This window comes from Canis lupus, chromosome 17 (genome assembly GCF_003254725.2).
Source record: "Canis lupus dingo isolate Sandy chromosome 17, ASM325472v2, whole genome shotgun sequence".
NCBI classification, from domain to species: domain Eukaryota; kingdom Metazoa; phylum Chordata; class Mammalia; order Carnivora; family Canidae; genus Canis; species Canis lupus.
Genome location: NC_064259.1, coordinates 51,890,292 through 51,912,392, shown reverse-complemented (window position 1 = coordinate 51,912,392; position 22,101 = coordinate 51,890,292). Strand labels below are relative to the sequence as shown.

Below are 22,101 nucleotides of genomic sequence, written 5' to 3'. Positions count from 1 at the left end.
CTGCCTTTAGCTCAGGTCATGATCTCAGAGCCCTGGGGTAGAGTCTCAGGGCAGGCTCCCTGCTCAGTGGGGAGCCTGCTTCTCCCTCTCCCTCTCTTCCTGCTCTTGCTGCTTGTGCTCATTCTCTCTTTCCCTCAAATAAATATATAAAATTTTTAAAAATTTTAAAAATGAAAATATACAAATACACATGCTCACAAAACAATTATACATGTCTTTCAAAGATCCAACTTTAAACACATGAGAATAGCAATAGCAAGAGGGAATGGGGACAAAAGGAAGGAACAGATGCCCAGAGTTCTGCATGGACCCGTGGTGACCGTGGGTGACGTGAGCTAAGGGGTGGGCCGATCCTCCCACATGCACCTGAACATTGGGGGGAGTAAAAGTGCATTGTTATTGTCACAGCTTTGTGAAGTAAGAGTATCGATAGCACTCTCTCCCATAACCCAATCTTCCATTTATTCATTCATTCTATTATCATTCCTTAGGCATCCACAGTTGGCCAAACTGTACCAATTACTAGGATTACAGAGCTTTAAAAAAAAATAGGTCCAAGGGAGTGACAGTGCCTAATGGAGGTGAGGACAAGGGAGCCCAGAGCAGGGACCCCACCCCCACCCTCCACCCAGCACCAGCGTGGGCCAAGAGAGGCAGGTAGGGGGAGGGAGGCTGGCTAAGGGGCATTTGAGTCCTTCTAAGGATGGGGCTGTGTTAATCTGGTGAATAAAATGAAGAGGAGACAGCAAGTGCAGGGGAAACAGCAAGGTCAGTGGCATGGAGGGTTAAAGGAACGAGTTGCTGGCTCCGGACAGCTGAACAAGGTGGGGCCCCGGAGAGCCAAGGCCACGGGGGCAAGCAGGCCAGTCCCCCTCTGAAGGGCCTTGGAGACCCAGCTGGGGAGTTTGGATCGGGTCTCTATGCAGGGGAGCTGATGTGGCTTCACACAGGAGAGCGTCACACCCAGGTGTTCATTTTTGGTGACCACCCAAGACACATGCATAGACTGGGCCCCAGGAGGGAAGCCTGAAGGTGGGGAGACCATTCGGGGGGCTGTGGGGACCCCAGGGGACGGGGCTAAGGCAGTGGCTGTGGTGATGGAGAGGAGAGATCAAGGTAGTGGGACAGGAAGAGGAAGAACTCAGGAGTAAGCTGACTGGTATCTGGCTGGACATGGGCATAGACGGGGTTTGAGAGAGAGTCAGGGAGGATGTTACAGCCTCCAGTGGGAAAGCAAGGTAGCCATCAAGCCATTTTCCAGGACAGGATAACCAGGAGGATGGACAGGCTTGGGCAAGACAATGGAGCCCGCCGGGGGAGGATTGAGTTCAGCACATGCAGCAGGTGGTTGTACATGCAGGTGCTCAAGGAGGGAGAGGACCCTGGCTGGGAAACAGGTGCATCTGGTCACACCTGCAATAGAAAGCCACTGGGGGAGCTGCCACACTAGGAAGGGGAGGGGGTCCGGGGGGTGGGGGGAAAGGCAGCCTAGACCGGACCATTCGTTTAGGGGGTGGAAGGAATTGGAAGGTGCAGAGGACAAAAGCAGGAGCCCGGAGAAGACAGGAGGAGTAAGCAAGTCCTGGAGATCAAGGAGCAGGGAGGTTTGGAGCAGGAGGAGGCAGGAGGGTCGGCAGGTGATGCAACCAGGCCAAGTCACATCAAGACTGAATCAAGCCCAGCAACCCAAAGGCTGCTGGTGACTGACAACAGGAAGGAGGTCCACTCTGCAGCACATGGGGACACAGACACAATGTAGGTGTGCCAGTCATGGAAAAGGCTTCCCTTCTGGCTGGGAAGGTCAGGAAGGGGACAGAACTGTGGCTAGAGGAAATCCAGGAAGGCACTTCTCAAGGATGAGAACAGCTGGAGTGTCTACAGGAGGGAAGGATGCGGGCGAGAGGAAGAGACTGCAGATCTAGGAGGGAAAAGTTATGGACCCTGGAGTAGGGATGGGAGGCAGGGCACAGCTGAAAGGGTTCACATGGATTGGAGACGGCCTCCCCCCACCCAGATGCAGCGGCTTTGCCAGTTCTCCCTACCGGTAAACCAAGGCTGGCATCTGTTACTGAGATTACTGCAGAGTTTGTTCCGTCTCATCCTTTCCTCATTTCCTTCCAATAAGGGCAAGAACTCAGAGGTGGCTGAGAAGCAGGAGGGAGGGCCAGGGGCCTGGGGCCAGGCGAAGTGGGAACCAGGACAAAGGACTCCAGCCCGTCACCGACATAAATGCCTGCATGCCCCAGTCTTCATCGCGAGGCGTCTGCTGACCATGGGCGAGTTGAGATCCTTGCTAAGTTATGGGGACACCAGCCTGGCTTCTTTATGGTTCAAACCCATCCCCACTTACCCTGCCTCCCAACTCTGGAACCAACTCTCAATTTTTTTGTTTTACCCCTGCTCCTTTGGCTCTGTTGTTCTTTCATTTCTGCCCCCGTGATTCCTGGCTCCCCATCAAGAGTTTTGTCTTGTATCCAATACACTCCAGCTTTTGTCTCTCGTGGGTAAAGGGATTTGAGGTGGTTAACAAAGATATATTGATGATAACAAGATATTTTTTAAAGGAGATCACAAATAAGCACAAAAAACAAAGTTAGAAGAAGTAGGATAAATCCAAGAGTGAGATGAAGAATGCCAAAAATACATTCCATCGGTTTTTGTACACTTGATTTTAAATGGCCATAGACTGCGTTCTGAGCTTCTTGGCAAATATATGTAAAGAGGAAACATGAAGTATGCAATTCGCTGTGCTTCTAAATAAAAACAAATGTATTAAAATACAGAAGAATTCAGAATAAAAGAAAAAAATGGACTTCCAGCATGAGAATGAAAGAAAATCCCAGGGTATTAGCTATGCAGCAAGCCCGGAGAGTACCAGAACATTCCGGGAGCTGTCTCCAAACAGCCATCTCCATGGGAGGAAATGATGGAATACCTGATATGTTTGAAAGTATTGAAGAGTTTAGACAACTAGGGGCAGGTTCAGCATGCAATAATGATAAATTCACAGAAACTAAGCATAACGACAGGGCAATAATTATACCCAGTATTTTTTTTTAAGCACAAGAAAGTAAGACTCATAACTCTGCTATGAATAGGATTTATGTGCTCTTACTAATGTAGTCATCAAACATCAATATAAATGTTGATCAAACTGATGCCATATAATATATTAAGAGGAGAAGAAAGTGACTGTGAGAGATGTTTTTTGTTTTAATCTGCTACGTTTTGAGGTAATTTGTAGTTCTCGCTATAAAAATGAAAAGGTGGGAATAATTATCAATAAATAATGCCTAAAACAGAAAAATCAGGAAGAAGTGGGATAAGCTTGTTATTTAGAGATATGAAAGTGAGTACCCAAAAAAGGAGCTTATGTAAGTCAGGCCTAGAGGGTCTGAGGGTCTGCTTCCAAGAAGGCTCCCTCATGCAGCTGGTCCATTGTTGCTGGCTGTAGGCAGGAGGCTTCCTTCCCTTCCTCACCACGGGGACCCCTCCACAGGGCTTCCTGCATGTCCTTACAACATGGTAGCCAATGTTTCCCACAGCAGGCAGTATAGGAAGGAACATGGTGGAAGCCACAGTATCTTTTATGACCTAGGTTTGGAAGTCACACTCTACCCTTCCAGGTATATCCTCTTGGCTACCCAGGTCAGCCCTATTCACTGTGACCACACAAAACATGAGTCACCAAAAGGCAAGGATCACTGGAGGCTGCCACATGAGTGTTCACAAAATAGGAACTAGCTAATAAAGTGAACCTCACCCTTAACATGCTTCTAAGGACATCATTGTTACGCCAGTGGTGTAACAGCAGAGAACAGCTTCTCTGTAACAGCAGCTTCTCTGTAACAGCAGAGAAGCCGTTTCAAAAAGCTAGCCAACCAGAGACCAAGGTCACATGTCCAGGCATTCAGCTCTCTGAAGATCTCTGAAGGTCTGATTTACCCACGGATAAGATTTAGGGATTCTAGAGGGATGGTGGGAATGCATGTCTTTTGCCTCCATTAATGCTAATTTTTGCCACTGAGCATCTGCTAAATGTTGAGCTGCAGGGAGCTCACTGTTATGCCAGCTGACAAGTACACATAGTTCAGCTCTGCCCTGTTACCAATTGAGGGCAGATCCACGTTCTTTATTTAATAGGCTGAGCTGGAGATGGGTTGTCACCCACGTGTGAAAGCTCAGGAGGCTGGCTGGGACACACACATGGCTGGAAGGAGAGCATCTTGCATGGAATGCCTGTCCTACATGCAGATGGCCTTGGCATTTAGGACATTCCAACTTTAGATCCATACCCCCTCCTCCTTGTCCAGGGGCAGAAGACTATTCATTCTGTATTTTAAAGTTCTATCAAACTTCCAAAGAGCAGCTCAAAAGCTCCCTGTCCATCAAACCTCCTTACTCCCTCCATACCTGCTCAGGACTGCCTCAGTAGCCTCCATCCCTCCTCCAGACCAGTGTCCTACTTTCCAGGCCCTTTTGTGCTCCCCTAGCCAACCTTCCTGACCCACACCTCCTGACACAGGGACCTGACCAAGACTGCAGAGGAAAAGGGAGTGCAGAGTGTGATGAACAAGGTGCACGGAGCCCCACCGAACTCTGCCATCCTACTCAGATATAAGACTCAGCTCATTCAGGTACCACTCATTCAGCGTGTACCTTCCCAGGCCTCAGGTCCCTTCACAAGAAGCTCTTGTCATTTTTGCTTCTGCAATGTGAGCCCTTAGAACACAATGATCCTGGGAACACAGAGATGCCTATAAAGGATATCCACGGTATTTGGTGTTTGTTCAGGCATATTTTTCCCCCTGAGGAAAAGACTACAGTTTTCATCGGATTCTCAAGACCCAGAGAAGTTAAGAATCCTTGTCAGAGGACACAAATCAGGGCCTGCAGGCCAGATGTGGCCCTCTGAGGTTATTGGTTTGGACGGCACAGTGTTTGGGGGCTTTTGGCAACATTTAAAGGTCAGAGGATTTTACACAAAAATACTGATTTCTAGTTGTTGATGCTTTTTTTTTTTTTTAATTATTATTGGGAAATGAGGCAACCCTGAGCCCACATTCCCTGGGGGCAAGAACTGGCTAGATCAGGACAGCCGCTGCCCTTCAGATGGGGTGTGGGCTCCTCGCAGTCTCCAACAGACTGGTTTCTTCTCGATGAGCCTGCCTTCTTGACCCTGGCCAGGCCCTCTGTGTCAGAGCTTCAAAAGCGGGTCGTGTGGCCCTCCCAGCGGCGTGTTCTCACGGGGTGCAGGGGTGCAGGCCGGGCTCTCTGCGCGCCTGTGGTCGACGCCCTCACCGGGCGCCTCGCTGCCATCTGGGACGCACCTGGCGCACCCCCGGGCGGAGCTGCGGTCCTCACCTGCAGAGGGACCACCGAGCCGCCCTCCCGCCTGGCCCCGCCCCCCAGCCCTGATTGGCGGAGGGGCTGCTGGAGCCCTGGCCGGCCCCGCCCTCCCCGCCGCCCCGGGCCGCGCGTCTGGCTCTGGGTGCTCAGGCCTCCTGCGGCGGGCGCCTTGGCGAAGGACCGCGGTTTGCTCCCGGTGTGACAGCTTTAGCAGGTAATAAGGCAAGGCTTCGTCCTCATTGGCGCACCTGGGGGGCTCAGCGGTTGGGCGTCTGCCTTGGGCTCAGGGCGTGACCCCGGAGTCCTGAGATGGAGTCCCACATCGGGATCCCTGCAGGGACCCTGCTTCTCTCTCTGCCTCTCTGTGTGTCTCTCCTGAATAAAAATAAAAACAAAACCACCTTGTCCTCCATCGGTCTACGCGCTGCCTTTTTTTCTCTTTGTAGTCGGGGATCCACATTGCCCTTCACTTACCAGCTGTGTGACCTTAGGCAAATCAGTTCATCTCTCTTCTGCCTCAGTTTCCTGTCTGTGGAAAGAGGATAAGACTAGTGTCACCCTCAGTGAGTTGTCATGAAGAAGACATGTGATAATCCAGTTTGTAACGTTTATCTGGCCTAATATCCAGAATATAATAACTCAATAACTGTAACCTATTATAATTTCCAATCTCAGTGTTGTAAAAGTTAAACCAAACTAACTGGGAAGAAACCTCCCAGCCTTCCCTCTTAGATATCTCTTTATTCTCACAGGATTAGGACACTCTGAGCACTTCTGACAACAGATGGTGTGGGGGGGAGCATTCCCCAACCAAGCAATTCTTTGTGACACCAGTGGGATGGCCTCCAATTCAACTCAGTTCTGATGTTATCTACCTGGGGATAGCATCCCATCCTGTAGGTTAGGGCTCAGTCCCACAAGAGTGCCTGACCCCACTCCAGATGCCAGGTTGTCACCAGTGCTTCTGACAAATCAGCTACAAATCAGAGGCTTCTATGACCACCTCCTCCAGTTTAATTAAACCCCTCCCTGGGTTTAATTTAATTCAGGAAAGCAGTTACTGTTTACAGGTGTCATATAAAAGGATATGATAAGGATACAGATGGGCATTCACATGGAAGAGTTGCATAGGCAAGGTCTGGGAGGATGGCACAGGAGTGCCATCAGCCTTCCGTCCTCATGGAGTTGGGGTGCATTACCCTCTTGGTACATCAATGTGTTCACCAACCTGGAAGCTTTCTGACAGAAGCCCACGCTACTGGTATTTTATGAAGACTTCCTTACATAGACATGATCAATTATTAACTCCATTTCTAGCGCCTCTCCTCTCTCTAAAAAATGGGGGTTGAGGCTGAAAATGCCAACCTTCTAATCATGACTTAGTCTTTCTGGGGACCAACCCCCCCCATCCTGGAGCTACCCAAGAGGTTACCCAGAATTACCTCCTTAAGACAAAAGATGCATCTAGTGTTCTTATCATTTAGGAATTTATAAGGGTTCAGGAGCCCTGTATCAGGAACTGGGGTCAAAGCCCAATATCTGGATTTTTCTATTATCTCACACAAACCAAAAACAAGGAAACCAATAACAAATAGAGAAACACTGATTTTCTCTGGTTGGAGCTCTTCCCTTCCTCCCTTCTCTGGCCTCGGAAGTGGCTCCAGGAATCCCCCAGGAGTCCACCAGACATAGTTTAAAACCACTGTCCTAGCCCACCACTGACCCAGTGCTGGAGCCAGACATGTCCTGAGAATCGTACTTGATCCTTCTCTGTCCCCTTACCCCATACCCAGCAATTCCAGGTCCTCTGAGAAACTCCTAGATTTCTCTCCATCTCTCCCTTTTCTCAACCCCACTGCTATTGCCCTTAGCTTCATGAGTTTTTTCTTTCATCCATAAGTTCCATAATTCACTCATTTAGCCAATATCTACTGATACTTACCATGTGCCGGGCACTGAGGAGATACTTCAGGGACAGCGGTGAGCAATGTTGCTCTCAAGGAATTTCCTTGCCCTCAAAGAACTTCCATTCTACTGGAAGGAGACAGAAAATAGATAAGCAAAAGATACAGTATGGTGGATGGAAAAGATAAATCAGAGGAGTGGAGGGTAGAAGGACTATTTCAAATAAAATGACTCACAAGGTTTCCTGGAAAATAAAATTTTAAGCAAAGGCTTGAAAGAGGTAAGGGAGTGAACCATGTGAACATCTGGAGGAAAACCACTCCAGAGAAAAGAAAGAGAGGTGCAAAGGCCCTGAGGTCCGTGCGCCAGGCATGTTTAAGAAGCAGCTAGCAGGTCAATGTGGCTGGACCAGGAAAGCCCATGTGGGAGATGAGGTCACAGAAATAAGGGATCAACCTGTCAGGGCCTGGTTTGTGGGTCATTGTAATGGGTTTGGTCTTAGTACTCTGAGTACAGTGAGCAGCTTTAACTGAGACTCCCCCAAAGCCTCCTACGTGGCCTCCCTGACTCCAGCCTCCACCCTGCCTGCCCTACCTGTCAGCTTTCCACAACACATCATTCCCATTAACACCTTCACTAGGTCTCCATTGTGGACAGAAAATGCCAGTTTCCTTGGTGAGGCTTTAAAAATTGAGTGATTTGAGCTTAGACCCTCCCATCTTTCTACAGTCATTAACCAAGGAGCACCCCCTGCCTGCAATAACACAAACAGATTCTACTTCATCCCCTGTGTGGGCTGCTGCCTCTGACCCTCTGATCCAGCTGCTCTCTCCAGATTTATTCTCTTTGCTTTCCACTCCTCTGGCTGCTCCAGCACTTCCCCGAACACCTGGCAGGGGGAAGAGAGCGCCCATGGTCCCCTGGAAGTACCATCTTGTGCTCATCTTCACTCTAGCGCTTTTCCCCACTGTCTTTTCACGGTCCACCCCTCCATCCCGCTACCCTGGAGAGGCTCTGGAGGTCGGACATGTCCCTTTCATCTCTGTATCTTCAGCATTTGGCCCAATTACTCGCACACAGCAACAGCTCATTTCAATTTTAGCTTAACAACAAATGATCTCTTTCCTGTGCCCTTCAAACCCAACCCATTAAGCTAGATCTCATCTTTCCCCTGCTCTTAAGCACCTCCTTGGATTTGATTTTGCGAGGAGCAAAAAGCACTGTGCGGCCTTTATTAATTATGTGTGTACGTGTGTTATAACCCTTCATGGGTTACGAACTGGCCGGGGTCATGGGAATCAGCTTTTGTAACCACACTTCAGCCTCATCCCCACACCACCTAGAACAATATCGCTTGTGGGGAGATTTTAAGCAAATTAAGAGTGCGTGGGCTTCGCGATGGAACTTTTGGCCTCCTGGCCTGTCTGTTAAGCTTTTTTCCCCTTTTTTGGGAAATGGGGGTGGTGGTGATGGTGATGCCTATTTCAGAGCACTGTTGGAGGAGTTGAATGAGCCAGTTGGTTGGAGGGTTGTCATTGATTAAGGGCTTAACAGAGGCAGCGGTCATCATTAAAGTCACAGTGCTTTCTCACACTGTTAGAGGTCCAGTCCCCTTGAAAGGGGAGAATTTCTCGTAGGATCACCGAAAACACACATGCTAAAACAGTGACTCAGAATAAATTTTATTTTTATAAGTGGAATAAAAACTTGTGTAAAGTTTATCATGTTGAGGAGTCAAACTGAAGCAATTCTTGGAGACTGTGCAGAAGCTAAGAGTGTCCACAGTCCCTGGTCTGAGGAGCGTTTGTTTACTAAGTGGATGTGGGGCCCAGCCAAAGGCTGAGGAAGGCAGAGGCCACTTTCATGGCCAACAGTGTGGTTTCCTGTCTGGGGACATTCTTTGTGGTGGTCTGCAGAGACAGGGCCTTTTGTTCTTCCCACGGGGGGAGGGGGGCGCCAGAAGGCCAGCGGTTTGCTGGTTTGCCCCTGGTGACTCCAGCCTAGTGCGGGTCCAGCCTGTGGGTGTGAGCAACCTCCCACCACAGTGTGGAGCCAGCAGGGCCTTGCACAAGACTGAGGGGAAATGGACTGTGGGCTGAGGCAGAAAGAAGTGCAGAGAAAACGATGTAAGTGAGGAATTTTACGTCTCCAGCAGATGGAAAAATCGCAGAGGCAAGAGAGGGTCTCCCCAGCAGAGAAGAACCACGGCTATTAAAGGGAAAGAAGGACCCCTGTGCCCCCTCCATTCCACCAGGGACCCCACAGATTCTGAGGATCCTTGGGGTTCACTGCACAGCTGCTCTCTAAATGCCATTTCAACCCCATGCTGCCCAGAGCACCCTCTTCACCTCCCCTCTCCCCTAGGAGGATTCTGAGAGCCACACTGGCCAGACTCAGAAGTGGAAACATCTGGAGATTTCCCAACTTGCATTTCAAAGAGATCTCCAGGGCTCCCTCCCCACCAGCAGCACGTGGCAGCCGCCCCCGCCCCCACCCCCACTCAGGCCTCGGCCCCAGTAGTAAACACACCAACCGCTCACCCTGTCGTCCTCCCAAACACCTAAACAGAAGTCTACTTAGATCATGCTCAGGACAGCCACGGGCAGACGCGGTCTGTGAACACACACGGAGATCCTCTGCGTTCCGGATGACGCTGCAGAGGGCACGGGCAACAGCCTCACTGAAGCTCTGTTTTTTCACTGAAGACCCTTTGTAGAGGCGATCAAGCTTGGAATGCTATTCTCCACCTCCCGAGAGACTTTGGAAAGAGTACAGACATTCAGCCAAGCCTCCCACCCTAAAATGTTGGTGCACACAGTGCCCTTGTCTTACAGCAAGGGGCGGGGAGGAAGCAGCTCGGGCGGAGCTCCCCTCCCTGGGGTTGTCAGACCCCTGGGGCAGTGCCTGTGGAAGCAGAAACTGGACGAGGAGCTCTAGTCTAGTGGCCCAACTAGCTCTGCTCTAAGTCATTGCAATGGGCTGCAATCAGAACCTAAAAAGAAACTCAGCTGCATGTTAAGTAACTGGAATTTAAATAAAAATTGGGTGGGGGGAGGAAAGGAAAAGAAAGAAAAAAAATGAGAGAAAAAAAACTCGACTGTTGACCCACGGAGCCTAAGAACCCACACAGGGCTCCCTCCCTTGTTCTATTATTTCTTCTACCCCTCACCGGGCCTCCTTTCCTCCTCCCCAGCCCATACACTGCAACCGTTTCCCAGAGAGAGTCTGGTGATGTGTGCCAAAGGCCTTACTAAGTCTGACTTCTAAGAATCTACCCCAGGAAAACAGTCTGTTTCATTTTGTCTTAAATCTATTAAGTGTTCTCTTTGAAGTCTTGTTTGTAATAAATACAAATGACCCAACAGAAGAGATTTGAACACATGGTATTTCTGGACATTAGAACACCATAAAATCTTAGAAAAAAAAAAGTATGGGGAAAAGTTCATGCTATGTGGAGAATTTTTTAAAAGCATCTTCCAAAACATTATTTCTCCAATGACCTAAAGAGAGAACAAAACCAAAAAAAGTATTCCCCCCGCAAAAGATATGGAAATGTGTGTGGTGGATATATGGATGATTTTTTCCCCTTCTTTGCACCTTTTAGATTTTCTACAATTAACACACATAATTTCTTAGCATACAAAAACAATAAATTGTCCACCTTTCTAAAAGACAGCCACATACTTTATCCAATACTCACACTTACAAACTTCTTATTGCTTTGCCTCCTGAGAAAAGCCAGAGGTGGAAAGGGCAGATGAACATAGGGCAGGTCATTGATCAATGAAAGAATCATTGGCAGGGCCAGCTAAATAATTGGCAGGGCCAAGTGCAAAATGAAAGCAAGGAGCTTCTTCAAAAATTAAGATTTTCGTGGGGCACCTGGGTGGCTCAGTCTACTAAGTGTCTGTCTTTGGCTCAGGTCGTGATCCTGAGGGATCAAGGTCCCATGTCAGGCTCCCTGCTCAGCAGGGACTCTGCTTTTCCCTCTCCCTCTACCCCCACCCATTCTCCCAACCTAATGCTCTCTTGCACATCTCTCAAATAAATAAGATCTTTAAAAAACAATTAAGATTTTCGACAGACAGCAACAGCAGAGCATTACACCAAGAGTGTGGGGCCCTCCTAAAAGGAGAGCCCTGTGCCTCTGCAGAGGTCATACATTCAGGAAGCCAGCCCTGGTCATGGGCCTGGAGCAGGACACCTGATGCAGTAGGTCAGAGCTTGCAGACCTGCACCATGTCTGGAGGAGTTGGCTGGACGTCCCACTACTCCCTCACCTGTTGCCCAATAGATTTTCATTCTTCATGAGTCCACTTTCCCAGCAATCAACCTCTGGAACAGTGGCATACTTTATCGTATGTATGCAAATCAGAAGCCAGCCAAGATTATTTAAACCCTGGATCATAACCTCCCTTTTTTTCTTTTCTCCCCTTAAGGTGACTGCTTATTTCTTCTATTTTAAGGATACTGGAAAGATGTCAACCCATTTTCTACCCTGAAATTAATGACAGTCCCTCCGAGAACAGTTTTTTGTTGTTGTTTTTTGGAAAAGCAATTTCTGCCTATTTTCTCTTCAGAATCATCAAGGACTCTGATTTGCAGAGTATTATGGTCTTTCCCTGGTCTAAGACCCCTTTTTTTTTTTTTTTTGCCAGTCCCTTATTTTTGGGGAGCAGAGAGGACATTCATTAACAAATCCACTACAGAGCATCATTCATTCCACATGTCTCACTCAGAGGGTTTTAGTATCAGGAGTTACAGTAAATCACCTGTGGGTTGTGATCACATGAACTCGCAAGGCAGCATCTTCGCTCATGACCAGGTGAGGGCAAGGATGCAGGAAGTGTGTTCATTCCCTTCGTCTGAGGGGGAGCAAACTCATTAACTAACCCTTGCATTAAATCATGTGCAAAGCAAACCTCTTCCTTTGCAGCCTATCACAGTGGCCACCTGCTGCAGAAATGCAAACAAATCAGACTCAAACCACAGCCAGACACCTGCCTGAGCCAGAGCTTGTGAAAAATGGATGCGGGGTTGCTTAGGCAGAAATGCACTCACTAATTTTTTTCTTCTTCTACCTACCTTCTCCAGGAGACTTCACCAGAGGCCAAATCAGGGGTGGGGGAGGGCTGGGCCCCAGTTTTCATTTGTTAAAATGTACCATGTGAGGTTTGCCCTGTGGCCAGCCAACCCCAGTTCTTTGAACCTCTTCTCTCTTGACTGTTCCTCCTTTTTTTTAACTTGCTGGAAAATGGAACAAAGTTTGAATGTTGGAAAATACTGTAAGGGGCATCTAGTTCCAACTTTCGAATACCTGCATCCTCTCTAAAGCACCACCCAACATTCATCCAGAGCTCAGTATCACCAAAGACAACACAAAACATTCTGGCACAGGGCTGACTACTCTTCCTTTTGTTAAGTGGAACTCCCTCTTTCTGTGCAACTAACTTGTACTGAGAGCTTGTTTCTACACTTTGGGGCCAGATTAAACAAGTATTATCCCTTTTCCTTTTGGTGATCTTTCAGACGTTTAAAGGCAGGGTCCTTAGTTCCCATAGGTCTTCTCAGTGGGTGTCAGCTATTCCATTGCCCAGGGAACTTAGCCCGTGATGACCTGCTGGAGGCTCAGTTTTCTTACTTGTAAAGTGGAGATAATAATATCTAGTTTTCAGGATTAAAATGAATGCTTGCTCGGATGCCTGTGTGGTGCAGTCGGCTAAGCATCTAATTCTTGATTTTGACTCAGGCTCTGATCTCAGGGTAGTGAGACTGAACCCTGCTTTGGGCTCCACGTTTAGCGTGGAGTCTGCTTAGGATTCTCTCTCTCCCTTTCCCTCTGCCCCTCCTGCTCTCTCTCTCTCTCTCTGAAATAAGTAAATAAATCTTTAAAAAATAATCAAAATAAAAAATAATCAAAATCAAAAGAATGCACACAAACATGTCCCAGGAGCCCTGCCCACAGCAGTCCCTAATAAGTAACAGCAGCTCTAACTGTCCTCCTCCCCAGGACGGAAAAGAACATTGCTTCTCCAGCCTAACCATAGCCCAGCGACACAGGATTGTTTCCCTCCTTCACACTATGCTGGGCTTCTACTTACTCAGTCTCGGAAGGATCATCTTTTGGAGCAGCCACACTTCATAGTATCTACTTACATAAACCTGATATCAACCCAAATCCTTTAAGTCTTTTTGCTCTAAACCTATGGTGCAGTTAGAGGCAATTTTATTCTCAAAGAGCTAACCCAGTGGCTATTTTCTGGCCGTGCCTGTGCAGAAGCACCTCCCCACCTTTGCTCGTGCTAGCTCTTCATCCCAGAACACATTCTATCGAGGTCGGGATCTCCCTCTGGGGCCTCCCTCAAGATATCACCCTTTTACAAAATCTCTTCAAATCTCCCTCATTGGACTATGACCTCATCCTCCTTGGAGATCTTAGGAAGGACCCTCTCTTAAGGTACTACTCTTCAGCCATTCAGGAAGTCTTAGGGAACAGAGGGAAATGTGTGCCTGTTTGTCATCCTATCGGCAACACTTCCCAGTTCCCCCATCCCACCTGAATTGTCAGCTCCTGAGGCACCAAATTCATCACCGTGTCCTTCTTGACCACCAGCATGAAGCTTGGCTCATAAATATTTGTTAGTAGGATTGGTTATTTTGAGGGTGAAGTGAGACCACCACGTTGATGCCATGCCTGGCAGGTGCACAGGGCTCAGTAAACAGTGCTGCTGTTTGTTATTTCTGTGTGGTGGCCCAGCCCAGAGGTAAGTGCCCCGCGGACACTGCCGTCCAAGGCAATGTGAATTTGAGGCTGCACACAGTGAATCTCATGTGCTCCAGGGCACACGAGGCTGGCAACGAAGTCCCTGTTACCAGGAGATGCACAGAAAAAACTGTGTGCAAAACAAAAGATTACTGCTGGGCTCCGGCCCTCTGGCTACTGACCTTTGGCACACTTCTACATTCAGGAGAGAAGCAGGTGCTTCTGGAGAGCTTACACCTGTGAAAAAACCTGTGTGGGAAGCACTTGCCTCTCAAGCTCAAGCTCATGGAGAACAGCCTTGGGAGGAAGGACAGCTCCTGGACAGTAAAGACTTTCCTTTCTCTCTCTGTGCCTTCCTGCCTTTTCATCTTTCTATTTTCTGCAAACACCCCTCAAGCTGGAGCACGAGGACATTCCTTGGGTGCCTGGGGGCTCAGTGGTTGAGCATCTGCCTTTGGCTCAGGACAGGCCTGTGTCTGTCTTATTCAATATTGTGAATAAGCATGTAGCACATAGTAAATACTTCATCAATATTCATTACATTGTTAATTAATCAATTGTCAGTCCCGGCTGGCTTTGACATTGAAGTGTTCCCACGGACACTGCCTCTCACTGGGGCTCTGTTCAGACTTCAGCATCTCTCAGTGGCCTTCCTGCCTTGGACATGTGTCCAGCCCCAATTTCCTTCCTGCTCCACGACCTTGGCTTTGGGCCTCACTCTGTTCTCCCGTGTTTGCGAATCCATGCAGCCCGCTGATGACCACTTACAGTGGATCGATCCCACACAGGGTCCAGGTGAGAGAGATTTCAGAGCCCCTTTTTGAGTCTGGGATATCTACAACCTCCTTTTGCTCCCAGTGATCGACTCCCTTAATTACGACTTCTCATCTGTCCAGCTTCCCTTCGCTCCTTCTTGCCAGCTGGTCCTGTTCCTTGGCTCCCCGAAACCCAGCGCAGACATGAGACGTCTATGCTAATTTTGAAGCAGATACTGTGAGCAGCTGGCACTTGTGTGCGTGGTGATGGACAAAGCCCTTTCACATACATGCTCTCCTTTAGTCATCACACTACTCCTGGGAGGGAGGTATTCCATTGCCCACAACGCAGGCCTCAGTGTCTGCTCTGTGCTCTTCCATGGCACTGCCCACGGCGAGGAGGAGCCAGCTGGTGCTTTCCAGATGTGAACCAGCACCAGTGTTGAGCTGCTTGACTTGCCCTCCTTAAAAACCCACAGAACATAAAGCCCAATTTATGGCTGATAACCTATCTTCAGTTTACAGGCTTTCCACTGAATACTGAAGTCTGATAGAAATGAGATTACTCCTATCTCAACTTAAAATGTGATATATCTAACATTTCCCCTGTGTCTCCCTTTACCTACTGAATTATTATTATTATGCCACTATTCCTAGTTTATACATTGACTAGCTTATGACAGTAAAAGTTATTTGTCCTCAGTCTGGACTAAGGAGGGCTGGCAAGCACAGAGAAGAGAAGAGAAGGGAATTTACCAGGTCATAATCAGAAATGAGAGGAGAAATCCACATCTCTGTGTGTCTCCCTCCCCTGGGCTGGGAGGAAAAAGTATTTAAGAATTCAGGTTGAAAAAAAAAAAAAAGAATCCAGGTCGTTGGGCAGCGATGATTCCAGGGGGCAGAAACTGGTGCATTCCTTAGCTACTACAGCCACTGTCATGCTCCCGCTTCACTGAATAATCATGCCATGTGTAGAAAGGGCACAGCGAGTTAGAAAATGCTTGTATGACGTGAGGAGGTGAGACCAGACGACTTCAGGCCACTTCCAGCTTCAAAGAGGCCCTGCTTCTGGTCTGTGGAAGATTCCATCACACTCTGTGACTCTCATAATGGTGACCTGTGCATGTGTCAACTTTCTTTTAAGGCCCTGCACTCTTGCTCTGTCCTAGCCTAGAGGGGTCAGCCAATTAGAAAGTGACACAGATTCCTCCGAGTAGACCCAGTGGCACAGGGAGAGCTGGCAGGCAGGAGGGAGAGAGATAAGAGAGGAAACATTAAGTGGAAAAGCATAGTAGCCACATTCTATTCAGCCTAATGGTTTTGAAGGCATCGTGGCATAGCAGCACAGTGTAGGAATTGATGTTGACGATAACTCTGAGTCATTAAGAGGGATTCAATCATAGGTATGTCACTGTGAGCTGGCCACTCAACTCATTTACAGAATATTTATTGGATACCCAGTATGCACCTGACTCTGGATCCAGGGATAGAAAGATGGATAAGGTCCTCACCTTGAAAAGGCTCTCTCGACCTCAGCTTCTTTAGCTGTAAAATGAGGGCGCTAAACTCAGAGATTCCTAAGATTCTCTCCTGGGGGTACTAAAAGCTTTGTGCATTAGGGCTTGAACCTTAACAACCCTATAAGATGGTAATCTGGGTGTCATAATCATGTTCTGCAAATGAATAAACAGGCTCAGAGGGCTCAGTGTCCGGCTCAAGGTTGCCTAGTCAATGCAGAGCAGAGTCGATACTTGGCCACATGGACCAATGACACCGACTAGAAGGGTCTTCCTCTCCCCCTATCCTGTGCTGTCTCTGCACTGTCTTACTTCCTTCAAAAGGGCAAGCAGAATAGATGGAGAACAGCCCATGTGCCTGACAACTGCATGGATTTACCAGTCTGGAATACAGCATTCAACAGCTACAAAACAAAAATCACCTGCAATTGGACAGTAATAAATATCTGCAAGACCAAGTGCAACCAAAACGACGTTGAAAGATCTGTCAAGATCAACAGCAAGGGTGAGTCCAAAAAGTCAATAGTGATGTCTACCAGTGACAGCTGGGATGAACAGCTAAAACATCTTTGAGAGAAAATACGGTAGAAGGAAAAAGGCAGCTTGGGAGTACTATGTTAAAAAAAAAAAAAAAAAAGGAAAGATGACCAAAAGCCAAAAACGCAAACACATGCATCACTGCTGGTAGAGGTGGTTCAGGCACAGAGAAAAAGAGGTGCCTTCACACATCCTATTTTCTTCTCTGATGGCAGGTGCAGGCTATCTGTCAACCCCTCAGTTACTGATAATGCAAAGATCTATGGTGGGCAACAGGTGGCGTGTCTTCCTATAGACAATGTACCGATGACAAGAGAAGGCAGCCAAAGAGCCACCGGATTGAGACAAATGGCTTATAACACCAGAGACGGCCACCAGCATACTCCCCATGATAAGACAGCAAGAATCGGCCCTGGGAATGAGCATTTACTGAGCACCTTTATTATTCTGGATGCTGTGCTAGCTGTTCTGTGTACACTGGCTACATCCATGCCTCTCAAGCTCTGGGGTAGGTAATATTGTCTGAAGCGCAGAGAACTGAGGCACTCGGGCTTATGTGGCCAGGGAGTGCCAGAGCAAGGGCTTGAACTCAACCTGAGGTCACACAGCCTTTCCACTCTTCAGTCGAGACCTAGGTTCTGCCCCAGTACTTATTAGCTATGTGGCCTTAGACAATAAGGCCTGTGTCAATCTCTGTACCCCTCAGGCTCCTGAGACCTGCTTATTGCATGGAACTGTTGTAGAGATGGAAGGAGAGAAAATGTGAGAGCACATTACCCTCTGAAAAGACTTCTGCAGTCATGATAACATGACTAACAATATGAATGACATTTCCCGAGCACCTGCTGTGTGCCAGGCACAGGGCTTACTGCTTTGCAGGAATCATGCCATTCAGGTCTCACAGTAATCTGTGAAGTGGGTACACTTACTGCCCACATTCTCTGAGTGAAGAAATGGGGTGAAGTAAGCCACCAGCAGCAGGGGGGCAGGGCTAGGGTGGGAGCAGCTTGACCTGCTCCAGAACCCTCGCCAGGAACTGGATGCTGAACAAGAAAGGTCTTCCCTCTGCCTTCATCCCCTGTGGTCACAGGGGAGAGATGTGCTGGTTTGCCACTTTCCCTTTAGATCTTGGAGCTGGAGATTGTCACTGTGGGAAGGCCAGTATGTTCCACAGTTGAAGGAGACTGCTTTCTGTGCTTATCTGCAGCTTGTCCTTGTCCAATCACATTGAAAAATGCCTCGAGAATGTTTACCGCTTGCTGGTGATGTGCCCCTCCTGAGTTAGGTCCTGAGTTATAGATACGCCCAGAGTTCCAAGGGTTCACTGCCTAACGGGGGAATCAGAAGACAAGGGTTTACAGGTCCCACCTGTGACCCAGGCTCTGTGTTAAGCCCTGGGGACCCAAAGATGAACAAGATACAGTACACAGTGATGTGGGCCGCAACTGGGATGTGCCCAGGATAAACTGGGGCCCAGGGTAAAGGCACCTGACTCTGTTGGGTGGGTGTAGACATGGACAGAAGAGCCTCCCAGAGGAGGTGGGGTTTCAGAGCCCCATATTGATTGTCCACACTGCTCACGAATTTCCATGGGTCAGCTCTCATCTTCATGGCAACAATCCTGTTGGGCAGGTACTATTATTTATAGATAAGGTAGTGAGTGACTCGCTTAAGGTATCACAGTGGGAAATGGCAGACCAAACTCTGATCCCAGGTGCTCTGATTCCCAGCTTGCCAGGCTCTAGAGTTTGTGCTCTTTCTAATATGAAGGGTTGCCACAGAGAACACAGGCTCTGCTGGAGAAAGCAGCAGGACACTGAGAATGCACAGAGCAGGAGAGGGGACCTCCCCACCACCACCCCGCCGCCCCCGACCGTCCCGAAGGCTACACAGGAAGTGGTATGACAGGCCTACACAGGTCCTCTCATTATCCTGGTGTGGGTCATGGCAGGGAGGAACATCCTAGAGGGTCAAGGTCCCCTGCCCAGCTGTCCAGGGGACAGGGTCAATATTTTTGGTGGGGAGGTAAGCTGAAGATGAGGAGCTGTCTTTAGGTCATAAGAAATTGAAACCCATACTAGAGAAAAAAAAAAGAAAAGCAAACAAAAAAGAGAGTACTTGTTTTAAGGAATCAGGCATTTTGCAGAACCCAGACTAGAAGTGCATGGTGAGCACAGGGAGGGGGTGAGGGAGGATACACACTCAGTGGCCCTAGGCCCTCTTGCTGGGCCTCGGCCTCTGTCCACGAGCCTCATCTTTTCCCCTCTGCAGGCCAGCTCCTGCTGCCTCTGGACAGGTAGCAGGGCAAAAGATGCTTCCAAACACTTTTCTCAGCTCCAACATCTCCAATCTGTGATTCTAAACCCCCAGGAGAGGGAATGTGATTTGTTTCTCTTGCACCACAAGGCCAGGCCGCCAGCCAAGGCCAGGGGATGTGGGGTCCTTTCTCAGAGAAGGTGGAGTTTGGGCTGTGGGCCAGGCCCCCGGGGAGGGGCGGGGGTCATGCCAGAGGCTCAGGAGAGGTGTCCAACTCTAGGGACCATCAGAACCCAGGTTCTGGAGAGACAGTGCTGAAAGGTCTGCCCTTTAAAGTAATACATTGACTTCTACATTTATCATTCTTCTGTGGTGTTATTAAATCCATAAATAAAGATTTAATCTTTTAAGCTCTGCATTGTGAGAGCAGAAGTTAAAGAGCAGACACAGGAGAGCTTATCAGCCCTGGTGGTGGCGGGGGTAGCAAAGGAGGGGGTGACCAGGCTGCTGGGGGTGTGGAACCAGGAGAGGCTGCAACTGCTGATAGGGGCTGGGGGTGGGAGAGACCCCTGCCGTCTGGCAGCAAAGCTCCTGCACTGGAGCCTGCACTGCCAGCTGAGGCAGCAGACAGGCTGGACAGCAGGTCCTAAAGAGGACCTCCCTGGACACTGGGAGAAAAACCCAGAGTCTCAACAGCTCTCCAGGTGAGCACGTTTTAATCTAAACAGAGAACTGGGGAGGACCCTAGGAGCCTCAGGGAAGGAAGGGGTTCCTGCAGGAGGAGAGAACGGAGCCTCCAGGAGGAGGCGGAGGAGAAGGAGGAGGAGTGGGGGGTGGGGGGTGGGAAGGGCTCTGCTTCCTGCTTAGCCTGAGCCGGGCCCAGAGGAAGCTCTGACAGCTGAATCAACAACTTCATCCTTACACCCCTGCCCTTCCCTCCCACCATCTAGGGCTCAGACAACATTGGCTCAGGCTCTTTGATGAAAATGGTAAGGCCAACACTTTGGTTCCTCTGGTGGGGAGACACAAAGACCAGCATGAGGGTGGAGAAGATGCTGAGAACAAAGCAATGAAGTGGAAAGCCAAGGAGTTAGGTCAGGAGGCTCTGCAGGCCAAAGCAGGGGGAAGGAGAGCCCTCTTCATCGGGCCTTGTGATGGAAGGCAACATCTGGACCAGGAAGCTGGCAGACAGTGGTGCCCAGCAGCCTGCATGGCTTACCTTTGTAGGAAGGGCCAGGTGTTGGGGGCAGACGTGGAGCTTCTCTTTGGGCTTTTAGCCCCCTTCCCCCTCACTGGGGCCTGTGCTTCCCACTGCCTTTTGTTCAATCCAAAGCAGAAGTCACCGCCTGTCTCTCCCAAGTAATGGGCCATGGAGGGTCGGAGAAGGGGCGGTGAGGCTGGTTTCTGATGATAGGCTTCAGCTGCTGAGGCTCTCTCCTTGAGCAGCAGATAATTTAGTTTAATGAATTTGGACAGTTCACTGGATCTGCCCACACAGTTCCACTCACCTTCCAAAACGCTTCCAAAATAGCCCAAGCTATTGAATGGGAGCCAAAGAAGAAGAAGAAAAAGCAAAGAGTAATAAATGACAAGGCCCCAGAGATTTCTGCCCTTTCAGAAAAGTCTGAGTGAACTTTTCCAAAGAAAATGGAAGCAAAAAAAAAAAAAAAAAAAAAAAAAAAGGCTGTTTTTGTCCTTCTCATTGAGAATTCAGGCAAAGAAAGATGCTACAAAGACGGACACCCACATGGAGGCAGAGGACCCGGTTTCTACCCTGCGCTCCTCACACGGATGCCATATCCACGGTCTCAGAGCTGTTCCCTTGTCAGGGTCATCCCGAAACCGTTCCTGATGTTGCACACCACATCAGGATACCTCCACCGACGCGGCCCCGGCCTGTGGCAGCTCACAATGCCGCTGTGAGAGTGTCACACTCGCAAGGAGGCCATCCTCCCCGGGGGCACACTGGGCCAGGGTGCCCTGCCCCCCCCCCCCCCCCCAGGCCAGGAGCCCTCTCTCCAGGCCTCCAGCGAGAGCTCCCTCCCTCCTCCACAGCCCTCCGGTGCACCGCCCGCTGGAGCCAGATGTTCCGTGGGCAGCCCCCTCCGTGGGTGACAGGCCGTGATTACCGTTGCCAGCCCCACATTAGGAGAGCGCTGAATGGGAGCGAGCCCCCCGCCCCGGCTGCCTACAATAGCGCCTTTGTGAGGTGCTTCGCCGGCTTGCTTTTCCCTGCCTCGCCAACCTACGTCAGGGCAGCTCTTGCCTGGGGAGAGAAGAGAAGGCGACAGGAGGATCACAGCGCCTGGCTGGTCCGCCCCATCCTAGGGAGGCGGGATGTCCTTTAGGGAAAAGATGTGTTCCTTCTCCTCCCCGCCCTGAGAGCTGGGCCTGCCTGAGGTCCACGGCCCCGTGCCACGGCCTTGTTCCCGACCGCGGAGCGGGGGCGGAGGCTGGGACCGGGCCTGGCCCAGAGCTCAGCACGGTCCCAGACGCAGGAGTCCAAAAGCCGGGCTTCTCCGCTTCCCTCTGTGCGTCCCCCGGACGGCCTTCTGGGATTCCAAGCCAGAGGCCAGGGCAGAAAAGGGTTAAGTCTCCAGGCCTCCCAGGCCGGGGAGGGGGGGCGGGGGGGTGCGCGGGGTTGACCAGAGGGACGTGTTGGGAAACTGGGAAGCTAACATCTGGGGCGCGCTCCTTGCCCCTCCTCCCTGCCCAAACCGCAGACGCCGTGGCAGCAGGAAAATCGGAGCGGTTCGCAGGAGCTCGGTTGTGTAACCGCGCCCCCCAACCACCCCCAACCCGCCCCCGGGGATTGCCCCAGGCTGGAGAGGGGCGTGGGGGCGGGGCGGGCCGACTGAGGCTGCAAGCTCTCCCCAGACCCGTTCAGGGCTCGCGGCTTCACACTACTTTCCAGGGCCACTAGTACCATTTTGCCGGTTCGTAAACCTCCGAGGACTGGAATTGGGAGCCGCGCCCCTGGGCCGCAGTCTGGCGGCTGGGGTCCTGGTGCCAAGGGTGG

The 22,101-nt window shown here is 49.9% G+C and overlaps 1 long non-coding RNA gene across 8 annotated transcripts; it reads right to left on the bottom strand.

The window, feature by feature from the left end:
* Window positions 1–3,158: 3,158 nt before the first annotated feature.
* On the bottom strand, window positions 3,159–21,647 carry LOC112664175 (uncharacterized). Of its 8 annotated transcripts, none has more exons than XR_007403018.1 (6): window positions 21,212–21,647; window positions 20,302–20,519; window positions 9,795–16,009; window positions 7,292–7,383; window positions 5,824–5,878; window positions 3,159–5,724 (listed from the first exon to the last, which is right to left on the bottom strand). It is a non-coding gene; the product is annotated as an uncharacterized LOC112664175 (long non-coding RNA). The 8 variants fall into 8 exon arrangements; XR_007403020.1 differs by having other exon boundaries at window positions 21,332–21,647; XR_007403019.1 differs by lacking the exon at window positions 21,212–21,647 and having other exon boundaries at window positions 4,984–5,724; window positions 9,795–10,012; window positions 12,027–16,009; window positions 20,302–21,060.
* Between the last annotated feature and the right edge of the window lie 454 nt (window positions 21,648–22,101).